This window comes from Echiichthys vipera, assembly GCF_963691815.1.
Source record: "Echiichthys vipera genome assembly, chromosome: 21".
Classification (NCBI taxonomy): domain Eukaryota; kingdom Metazoa; phylum Chordata; class Actinopteri; order Perciformes; family Trachinidae; genus Echiichthys; species Echiichthys vipera.
The window spans coordinates 5,280,948-5,293,146 of record NC_139846.1 but is presented as its reverse complement, the minus strand read 5'-3'; positions in this window follow the sequence as shown (position 1 = coordinate 5,293,146).

Sequence of the window (12,199 nt, the reverse complement as noted above, 5' to 3'; positions counted from 1 at the left end):
CCTGTTATGCCGAAAGATCCGGAGCTTACCGTTGTGACGGGCAGAGCTCTTGTCAAGGGAAGGTAAGGCACCATATGGATCCAGGTTCAAAGATAACTAGCCTTGAGCTGTCATGTGTGTTTCCATGTGTTTAGTTCCACCTTGACATAAAAAAAAAATGGTCTAAATGAGTGAGTCTGGTTCTTGAGACAGATTGTTAGGGATAGTGTGATGTGTCATATAACATGTACATTGAGAAAGGTTATCTGTTTTTTAACATTTTTAACATTCGCATACAGGGAGTTCAAGGAGGGAAAATAGCAGCAAGAAAAGTCCACAGAGTTTCCTCGGTGAAATGTTTATGCTCTTTAACCATCCGTATGACGGGTGACTGTTATTACCTGGAATTAGGCAGGTGCTCATGAGTTGCAGGTTTGTAAATCCGAGTAAACAGTGAAGTAACCTATTAACCTAATTGACCAATTCAGTAAATGGGCAATAAATAATATGTAACTGCCAATTAGACTGTATCATGTAGGGTGTTTGTGGCAGAAGCCATCTGTTCGATCCAAAGGTGTCTGACCTTGGTTTATAAAGGTTCCATTTTTAAAACCCCATTGGGTAATTGTGAGCCAATCTAAAGATGCACACTGCTTCACTTCATATTTAACTTGCTCTACTAACTCCTGTTGCTGCATAGCTGTGCATATTCATGATGTTCCTGTTGTTTTCCTAATTATTTAAGCAACACTGTGTCTGACATTCTTATGAAACAATTTGGACATGCTAATGAACCTAAAATGAGCTCAGAACATTGTGTTTTGAAACAGAAATCCACATTTAAATAATTATAAAGTTGTGAAAACTCTGTCAGGTACATTACTTCCAAAACTGTCTTTCCTCTGTAGTAGTAGGCTATTTTCAGAGTTTAAAAATGATTGTGAATGAGTGGATTGTAACGTAACTGTCATATCTGGCCACACATTCTAAATGCAGACATGGTAAAATATGATATAAGTACTATTTATTTATATTAAATCAAAATTTGTTGTCAAAACGTCAGCCTTTTTGTTGTGACTAGCAACTACATTGACTGAAGTTTGCATATCTATCACTATGCATGTGCTGTTTCAGGAGACTGCCATAATGACTTTATGAGTCCCATTCTCACAGTTCCTTGCATTAGCTCAGCTGGCAAAGTAGAAGTTTGCGACATGAGAGACTGCAATCTTAATCATGAGTGAGTCGTTTTAACACCAGAATGGTTGCAGTTTATCATGAATTATGTGCTTGTTTACAGGCAGTTTGAGATTAACTCCAGTCAACAGTCACAACTGCTGACGGAGTTGATTTGCTGAAGTCAGGAAACAATTACTAAAATCCTGCCAGTCAGGCCCATTTGCTGCATTTGGAGGAGATTAGAGGAGCTGTTGTTGGCCTGTTGACTTCTCTGTCTGTGACAGTAGTACTTTTCAATTATTATCCTTTTAACAGAACTACATTTATGTGCAGAACATCAAAAGCATTTGTCCTACTCTGGGTCATAATACTTTGCTATCCAAACATCAAGCAACTGCAACAACACAAGACATAGCAAGCAAGCCAATATGACTTACTAGTCCAACAACAACAAGGCCAGCATGGTGTGTGTCCAGCTCGCATCATCGAATAAATGGCAGTCTGAGATTTACTATTCCCTGTCTATCCTGTGTGACTGTGATTCCCTCACTGGCTTTTGCGTGAATTCATCGTGTATTTTTGTAAATTTGGGTCCTGGGGAGACCCCAAGTTTATCTTTAGGTCTGAAGCTGAAAAAGTTTAGGAACCTTGTTTTAAGTATTACACATTTCTCCTGTGAGATCAGACTTGCTCACAAAAGGTACATAGTGTGAATCTAATTATTTTGAAGCTGTCATTTTTAAGGTAAAATAGTAATGCAGTGTTGCTTTAACAGTGGGCACAGTGCCTGGCACTCCTATCATGATAATCACCTAACAAGCAACCAGATTTGTATTGTTTACAAACTCACTAAACACTCAGGAACAGCACCACAGAATCAATCATTAAGTGATCTGATGGTGTTAAAAGCACCTCACTGTTGTACAATTCCATATAAAGAAATGTGCAACGACGCAACACAAAGCCAGTAACTGCATACACACGGTGAAGGAAATGAAGGGGAACAGGTGAGCAGAGGGAGGTCACACTTAGTGAAGATAAATAAACTGAGGAAAACTCACCTGCTCCGGCAGAAAAAAAACAGCTGGAGCCGTAAACTTGGTAGATTAATTAAAAACAGCTCTGTCGCCTAGTACATAAAAATTCAGGAGAGGCACAGGTTATGAGTGATGACTTTCCTCTAACGTGCACTCAAATTAAGATTTTAACTTGCTCTTAAATAAATACATTTTAAAAAATTCCACTCCTTGGATAATGATATATATATATATATATATATATATTCTAAAATCACAACTCAACCTGTCCATCACCCCTCCTTTGTCTAAGCACTCAACCTTTTTGTGTACTCTACGCAACCACACACTACTCTCGATCATAGTTAATATCTTGAGTGGAGCTGCATTATTTTTATTGTAACAAAGGGAGAGACAACAAACATGCCTTTTCTTGGTAATAGTCATCTCTATCGCAAATGCACAGACCTCGCAGTAATACGTTTGAATTACTCGTGATTGGTTGCATGGCTAATGGAGAGAGACAACACCTTGCCAGGTAAAATCATGCAACCCCAAAAGAGATTTCCACTCATGCTGCCCAGGGGTCACCTGTCCAGTCCTTTGACAACAGCATTTGATCAAAAGAGAAAAACACACATAAAAAATTGTAATGTATGGGCTGCAGGGTATACAGGAGTAATGTGTGATTTGATGTGAACAGACAAGACATCATATACTGCAAGTGTTCTATCAAATAATCCTCGATGCTGTACATGTAGACTTAGAAGAATATTATGTTAATTCGTGAAACACTGCGATATGGTACTTTGAAATCAAGAGTCAGGGTCAATGCCGGACTTGTTCTGTATACATAAATTTCATGCATCAGGAGGGATGAGAGATGAGGTTTTCAAAGACGATACATGCACTGCTAAATGGTCTAACAAGGAGCTCTGCACATTTTTCTACAGAGCCACTTTATTTCAGTCCTGTAAGTGCATTTCACATTATCAGACCACCTGAAACACAGGATGTTCTCGGATAATAAAGCTAAGAACAGGTCTCATACTTTTCAAAAGGTGAGATATGGGCGATGATGGAGTCACAGTGAGGTACCGGAGTGGCTGCAGGGGCTGACAAAGTGCCCTCTTTATTTTATAACCTTATTATCATGCCACCCAAAGCTCTTTGACTCTCCGGCACATACGTATATGGCACTCGAAATGATTGGAAGAGTTGGAGAAAAGAGAAGAGTGTCTTCAGTCTTTCCACAGTCTTGACTTTAGTTCTGTGCTGCTAGGTAGGGAAATGGTAATAGCAGAATAGCAGATTATGTTACTTTCCATGAAATATCATTCAGTGACAAAGGTTGTTGATCCTCTTCATTTCAAAGCAACTTCACATACAGGATCAAGGGCAAAGGTGTTTCTAATCATACATGTAAGACATGGTGTAATTTTCACCTTCTGCAATCCCAGTTAACCGAAAAATTGGCATAACCCACCAATTTTATTTTGCACTATTCTATAATTTGACCTTCGACATTCAAAAAGAAACACATCAAGGCGACTGAACAGTGAATACAAGAGCTCTGGCCTTAATAAACCCAAACTGAGGAGACATTTGAAAGTCATCTGTTGATAGCACAAATTCAAGTCACTCAAAACGCACACTTAATTGCATCTCTGACACATCTCAAATACTATTTATTGCTGTTCAGAATTGCAGAAAGAACCTTGATTTCAACATGGACTTCTCCAGAGTGCTGGGAAATGACTGTAGGGAGGGCTCTCTGAGACTTGTGATCGACCTCAAAACGTCTGCCAAACCACTTTTCTTGCAACACAGCAGTCAGATAGTTCTTTCTAAGTTAGTAAAAATTTGACGCATTGCTCACACACCCACCCACCTGTCCACACACACAAACATCTCTCATTGCAGTTCATAACAGCCAAGAGATTTTAATTGGAATTTTTTCAATAGCATGTTAAAAGATAATCTGAGAAAGATGAACTATTGGCTAAATAAATTAAATTTTCCTGGAATATTTGTATTTTACATGCTCTGTGAAACAAAGTTTAAATCCAAAAAGTGTGGGAAGTTGGCGCCAGGCTTATTGTTACCACCTCATTGTGTGTAAAGGCATTTTTACAGGTCAAGGCCTACATGACAATAATTGTACAAGCTTTCCTGGAGTGGTTATACACTGAATCAGTAGTGTGTTATAGTGTCTAACAATCAGGCATCACAGTTTTTTCTTTTGTTCACATTACAGATAAGAATGTCTGTGGTTTAACTTACAAATTCATCTAAAAAAATTGTTTTGTGACATAAACTACATGAACTTAATATCTCAACCATGAATTTTGAAGAGTATATGGTGTTTGCTTTGTCACTTAATTATTAATATAAAGCTGATGCTGTCTTTTCCAAAGCCCTTTGTAACCAGTTTGTTGTGGCAACGGCACTGTTCGAAAGAGGGAGGATTGACTGAATTGGACTTTAATCGAGAGTTTGCAAAACTGAACAAGATTTAATGAACCGCTCCCTCAAACTGGACAATCATCGTAATCAATGTAATATCGAATTGAGCTTACATATTATGGGTCAAACTAACACCAGACTTTCACCCAGGAGCCCTGCGATTAGTGTTCTGATGTCCATTGTGTCTCTTAAGTCCCTGTAGTTATCTTACAGATGCACTTATTTAAACCCCAGCCATGATCCTTGTGATTTAAACGTTGTGATTTAAAACAGCGACAGTAGTGGAGCATAGAACTTAGATCAGGCCCAAACAATCCAGCCTATCCCCTACCGAGCCTGTGCACGCTCTGTCTGAGCCTAGCCTGGCCCATTAACTGTAACTATGAGCCCGAGCATGATTGAAAACCGTAATTTTTTTAATAAGTGGGCTGTTAAAACTGATGTTTTCAATTACAAAGGCTTACTGTGGAGAGTCCGTGGGAGAGGGCTAGCAGTGTCTCTTCAGTCTCCCTTCATGCATGATGCATCCAGGTTTTGTGGTGGTGTATTTGTCGCCTTCCAGCTCTCTCTGGCAAAAAATTGACCAGAGCCTCTGAGATGCAATGTTTTCAATGTGCTCAAGCTCACTGCGGGTCTCCAGCTATTCTCGTAGCTCTAGTATATGTCCTGCATTGATTGGAGTGTGAGATAAACTGTGCTTAAGTCCAAACTTGTTCAATGTTAATTATCCTTGTTTATTATTATTTGTTTTTTATTTCTTAGTTACTTCGCTATAATATATATAACATTTCTCATTATCACATAGCTTTCTCCCCACCCAATTATAAGTAGGGCTAATACAAAAAAACATGTTTGATTAAGAGCCCAGGCTCAGGCACAGAATCTAAACTCCAGTGGAGCATAATGTGTTTGATGTGCAGGGCAAACCAGGGCATGTACAAGTGACGCCAAAGGGTCCTGACTATAATAGTTAGGGTCACAGAGAAACCAGTGCCGTATTTTGCAAAAAGTATCAAACTCAAAGGGTGGGATACATTTTGTATCAACTTAAAGCAACCGATTCTGTGAAAAGAATCGATCCATTTATCACAACTACAGTAGTCTTTGTTTTGTTTTTTAATAGAAACTGGTAAAACTTTATTGATTGAATTCTCTTTTCAAACAGAATAGGTGTTTGTTAGATGTTTGCAATTGCAGAATAGTAAACCTAATGCAAGACATGTATGTGTTTAAAACATACATAGATTGGTTGGAAAAGAGTTCTAATCTAATTTCCCAAAGGAGTGAACAATGGCTGGTGAATAAATTCTCAAATGGCTTGTTAAAACAACAGTTTACTACTTTATTAGCAAGTTGAATATAGTCTTGCTAAAGGCTTTTGCAAGAGGTGTAAATGTCACAGTGAAACAATAATTGAGCAAATAACTTCTATTAAAAAAATGGTGGCATTTATATTTAGCATTAGATTCAAAGAGTGAGCAGAGAAGGAGCAGGGCCTTTTCTAATAACTCTGGGGTTTCTGCAGGGATGGAGCCTATGACCTCAACATTTTAGGATGCTTTCACCCCCCACCCCCATTTCAGAGGAAAACCTTGTCTCCTGGAGCCACCTCAGCTCAACGCTGCAAGACAAGACCAATTAAAACTTGTCACTTTCCCACTCTCCCTGTTTTTCTGCACCCTGCTGTGTGACTGGTGGAGTCACTAATTCAAATCAAATCTGAAAGTTGCACAGGGAGAAGGAGAGATAATGACAATATGTTTGCAGTGGGGAGCATATGAATCTGTGTAGTAATATAATTATTTGCATGCTTTTTGTTTAGGTGGAGGTTGCCTGCTGTTCTGCCCAGATGTCCGTCATCAGCTGCCAGATTTGCATTACAGCAAATCTCGTCTGGATTGGAAAAGTTGCTAAAGTAGACATGATGACTGTGTCTAACGCTGAGTCAAATCCAAATGCCAGATGTAGAGCACATTAAAGCCACATTATTTATTTTGTTATTTATTTCATGTTAATGCTTTTTTTCTGGTGTGTAGTAAATTCCCTCTGGCTATTTTAAGCTGGTATGGTATGTGGTAGTAAGATGTATTGTACATTTTTTTAAATTTAGAGATTTGTTTTGGCTTGAATACCGAAAGGATCCAATCCAGCTTTGTGTTGATAAACCACTCTGTTTCTGAGAGAGTTTGTTTTTTGACTCTAGAAGAGATGATGAAGGCGTCATTGTAAACTGATTGGAAAAGGGAAGAACATAACTGGCAGGTGATTGGATAAACTATCTGGCAATCAAACTCTCACCGTATCAATCAGGAGAAAACATAATTCCCATCCAGAAAAGCCTCCAGTGCCAAACAAAAACTCTCAAGTTCTGATAAAACTGAAGTTTTGCAGCATCTAAGCTAACCTTTTTAGGAGTGGCCATTGTTGTTTTGAACAAGCGATCACTTTTTATGTTGTCGTCACCTCCTCACTTATCTTTTCCCCCTAAACTGACAGTAACTCCTCAAAGGATGATGATTGGCCAACTAATTTTTGAGGGACAAAAACTTGGAGCATGACAAGATGGATATTCTTGTGACGTGAACCCGCGATTCTCATGTGATCTTGTTTTTGTGAGAATTCAGCAGCAGTGGAAGGTAATTTGTATGAGCGACTTATCCAGAATCTGTGTATTACGCCCCAGAAACTCCTGTGACGGGAACATAGGACGGCTTCGGTTCCCCCGGTATAAACTTGAACAGGACTGTCTGACAGCAAGGTAAAGCTGTGATATCTAAAATATAGTGTAGACTGAAACTGATTTTGTCTAATTATGTTTAGCTGCTACCCACGTCAACATTGCTTTGACTCAGTGTCGGTACTCCTGCTTGTTTCTCTGAACTGGGGGCGTGTCGTCTGCCATCTACTGTAGGTAAAGCACTGACTATGGATAAGTACCTCATATAACCCCACTTCAAAAGATCTGTTGATACCACTGTGTCACTTTCTGTGGGCAGAAAGGTCACCACAAGACAAATCTACAGGGTATTAATCAGGTTAGATGGGACACTCTTTTCAACTGAACCTGTTTGTGATTTAAACTGATAACACACTGCATTCTTTTTTATGAATTCTTGCTTTGTGCAGCTATAAGTGACAGAGGAAAGGTATGGCTGGGGTGGAACAGGGTCAAAGTCATCTACATGTGTCACCGAACTGTGACATTTAGAATCCACTCAACTGAAACCACAAAAGAAACCGAGAACAGCATAAAAACATGCAGCGCTTGCCTCTGGGGGGTTTCTGCTTCCTGTGCCATGTCTCCTGCTCACCTTGGACACTGGGTCAGTGTCAGCTGTCAGTGTTAGGTTGAGAGCAGGAATGCTAATGGATCCTTACCACATTGCATCCCTCTCCCTCCCTCCCTCCCTCCTACTCTCTGCTCTTTTTATCTTTGAATTTTTTCTGAGGGAGGCCAAGCTATTAATTTACCTTTAGTAGTGGATCTCTGCATCTGACTATGGTAGCTCATGGTCTCTTTCTCTGCAAAAGACAGGCAGGCTCCCTTTGAAAATCGGAGACTAGCCTCAACACTGTCTGTTAGAGGCACAGTTACTCCATGTGCAGTCTCTCGCTCCTGTCGCTCCCTCTTCCTTGTGCTTGCATAAACGCAAGCAGATACTGCCAACATCTCTACTTCTAAACCTCAGAAGAGTGCAGAACTGTCGGTTAGATCGAATGTAAAAGAACCAACAGTCACTGTAGTGCCTCTTTACTGCATCACAAAAGAGTATTCATGAAACAGTTCAGTCTTAACACCTTTGAATTTGCCAGGGTGGGGAGATACGTTTTAAATGCAGTTTCACTTATCAGGAATGAATAATAATAGGTGTTATATGCCTGAAGGAGAACTTACAGGATAATATGGATTTGTTACAATTTAGATCTTATTTTTAGAGCTTTGGCCATCATTTCTATTGGTTATGATAACATTGTACTCTTCGAGTTAATTGCGGATATTGGAGTCCAATCCCAATGTCCACACTCACAGGCTGTGAGGCGCGTTCCTGCTGCGCGCATGAGGATTTAGGGCTGACCCACTGTCAAATCGTCAGGACATGAGGGCTCTCTCGCATATATTTTGAACTCTTTTATGCACTTTCCTAAGGTCTGTGTTATTGCAGACTTTGCCTGAGGGAATATTCCACAATTCATAGTGTTGTGACGTTAAAACATGGGGTTACCAGGGGAAGCCCAGAAGCATTAAATAAGAGGGTAAATGAGAAGGACTGACACATTGACATGGTCTTATAACACAATTAGTTCAATCATCAACCATTTCTTTTAATTTTGCTTAATGATGCTATTTTGACAGAAACAGGTACATTGATTATTTGTCTTGTCCACTCTGTGAGGTAAGAGCTTGGACGACATTCAAATCAGGCATTCGGTCCATTAAGTGGCTTGACAATGAAGAAAGTAAAAGAACATTAAATAAAAAGTCCTCAATTGTACCTTACACATTTTGGCGTCATTAACATAATGTTATATGCAAGGTGCTGTCTCATTCCTATTTACACCATTTCTAGTCCTTGTAGCGTCTTGCACTTAAGTATGGTTGATGTCAGTTAACCCCAAAGATCTCAGGATGTTTTTATGCAATGTCAGTGATGTCACTGTTATTCGAACGCATCCTCTTATCTAAATAATAGACCATTGCCAGTGTTTCGACATTCATACATGACCGAAGTTGTGAAAAGGCCATTTTAGAGACGGGGACAAACACTGGTTTCCTGGGGGAAAGTTACGTCTTTGTTGGACCCATTCATCCACCACCCAGACCTTCCTCCCTATGTGGAGTTTGGGACTCAATTAAACACAACCAGCAAACACATTCTCTAAAACTGTTTCAACTGAATCTGAACATTATAACCTTCATGAAGGGAGGGTAAGTTTTGGTGTACCTAATGAAGTGGAAACTTAGTTTACATTTTTACTGAAAATACGATTGCAAGATTTCTTGAATCTTGGCACAAGCAAATTTACGAGCACAAAACTACATTGAACATAATGTCATTTTGACATAAAAAAAATAGTCTGCAAATCTACACTGAAACAAATAGAAAACCAAAGGCTGCCTCGAATGATGGAGAGGAACAGCCTGATTTCTGCCCCCTAGTATTCTAATACATGTATATACAAGTGAATAACTTTTATACATCTGTATCATATCCACCAGAAACTGAGTATATATATGACTTTCACCTCAAATTGACAATATTTTTGTGGGTAAAGTTCCAGTTGACATTTCTTTGATAAAGGGGTCAAAAAGAAGGTCAAAAGTGTTGCTACAACATTTGGATGAACTTCAGAACGCAATTATTGAAAGTGACATTTCATGAAGATTTCAAGAGCAGTCTTTCATTAAGAGCTGAAATGAAGGGATCTGTTTACAACCAATCACTTTGAGGAATCTCATTGAACTATAATCTGACAACAACAACAACAGCATGCTTTTTTTTCCCCCTCCACCGGCGCAATTAATCAAAAAGCAATTACATTAGCATGCTCGGGAGATGGATTAAATGATTTTGACAATTTTTGTGGCTGCCTTAGCTTGTTCGGGCCCCGTCCAGCTGTTTCCTGAGCGCTAAAATCATGAAGACGAGAACATTGAGATAATTAGCCCAGAAGATGAGCAGAGGCTGTTCATGTCTGTGGCACATCTCCAGAACCAGCCCCCACGTACTGTTCCAGCCACCATGTATTAAAGCAAACGTCTGTTTAATCACAGTTCACCACATACTCTCCATGCTTTATTAGACTATAAATGTGCTGAATGAAGGCCCAGTGCCTAATTAGGGAAGTCTTCAGTTCACTCACTAACACATACTGTTTTCACCCACCTTGCATTCTGGCTCTCTCTGTCTCTTTCTCTCCACTGCTCTCACAGCAACTCTCTCCACAGTGGGAAGCAGGGCTGAATCCCTCCAGTCTTAAGAAGTCAACCTGCCTTCAACTTAGATGTTGAGGGGATTGTATTGGAGGCAAATCTCATGGCAGCCATTTCAGCCATTTTCTGGCTGTGCGATGCAGGTGGCCTTGGTGAGAGTGCTGGGGGGGAAGTAGTCATGCAGAGAGGAGTCCTCAATCTTAGCAGATGGACGGGTTGGTGGTGGGAGTGTACTATTGAGGCTCAAAGAACCAACTTGAGAGGCACAGCTTCTGAAAGAGTTTCAAAGGGGTCAGGAGGTATCAGCCCGTGTGGGGCTTTGGAGTAAATGATTGAGGCAAAGACTTGGAAACTGAGGAGAACTGACTTTCCTAAACTAATAAGAGAGCCAACACAAACCACACAAGTGCATTGGTTAATAGCCTCAGCCGTTGAAGATAATAGGTGCAGTCTGCGGGCCAGAGAACCTGAGACCCTGTCAAGGTCCCAGTGGTGGGATTAGGGTGAAGGACGGCGTTAGAGATATGGGCCGCTGCTGGGAAATTGCCATGCCCACCTCACCAGTCATTTATTTATATAAGCCTCCTGGTTCATGGAAAAGGTTTGTAATTACCATTAGCAATTACCACTGAGCAAGTACAGACACCTCCGTAGCCTGGCTGGAGGTGCCAGATGTGATCCGAAGGTGAGAACAGGGTTTCTAAAACATGCCCAAGGGCACAGTTCCAGATCCCTGATGCAGCATCAATAGTTTGAAGCACATCTTCCCAAATAGCTCCAACGCGACTGTAAAAACTGCACAACCTAAGCTGGCAGCAGGCAGGCAGGCGTGTTCCAGAATCACTCTTTTTTAGATTGGTGTTATTATTATCTACTGGAGATAACAACTCCCTCTGTATGAGGACAGGAGGGCCACGTCACACAGCAAGGGAAGAGGAGAGAGGGAGAAGTGGTGAAAACAATCCTCAGCAAGAGAGTGAATTATAGGCATTGTGAATAATAGGTCTGGCCAAGTGAATGCATCACTCTCTGTATTCAAGGTAAAATAGGGCCTTATTTGCACATAGGGGCTTCCCATTAGCAGCGCGTAAGCAGCAGGCTTTTTAGGTACAGTTGTGGCAGGAGTTTAGGAGGAGGTGCGCGGGAGTTGACTAGACACCTCTGTGTCCATATCCACGGCTCAAGGGGCTGGGAGGCAGGAGACATGCTGTTCAGTGAAAGCATGGACGCCCTGCCATGAAGGTAATGAGACAAGACCACCACCACTGAGAGAGAGGCAACAATTACACACACACATATAGTCACACACACCCAACACAGCCTCCTGCTAGCGAACACTTTTAGCAGAACCTAAGAAATAAAATGCTGCTGTACTTATGATGCTGTGTAAAGGTGAAGTTAAGGTAGTTTGGAGGGGATTAACAGTTAACACTTTAACACAGTCAGATGACACAGTACTGTGTAGTCATTTTCTGTTATAAAGACATTGTTTGTTAGCATACATACTAAGGATTTACATCATGATGTTTCATGTTGTAAAAAAAAAGTTATGTTCTTATGTTCATCTGTTGTTATGGCTACGTGATGACATGAGCAGAGGCACAGAATCACGGTTTGTTGTTTGAAG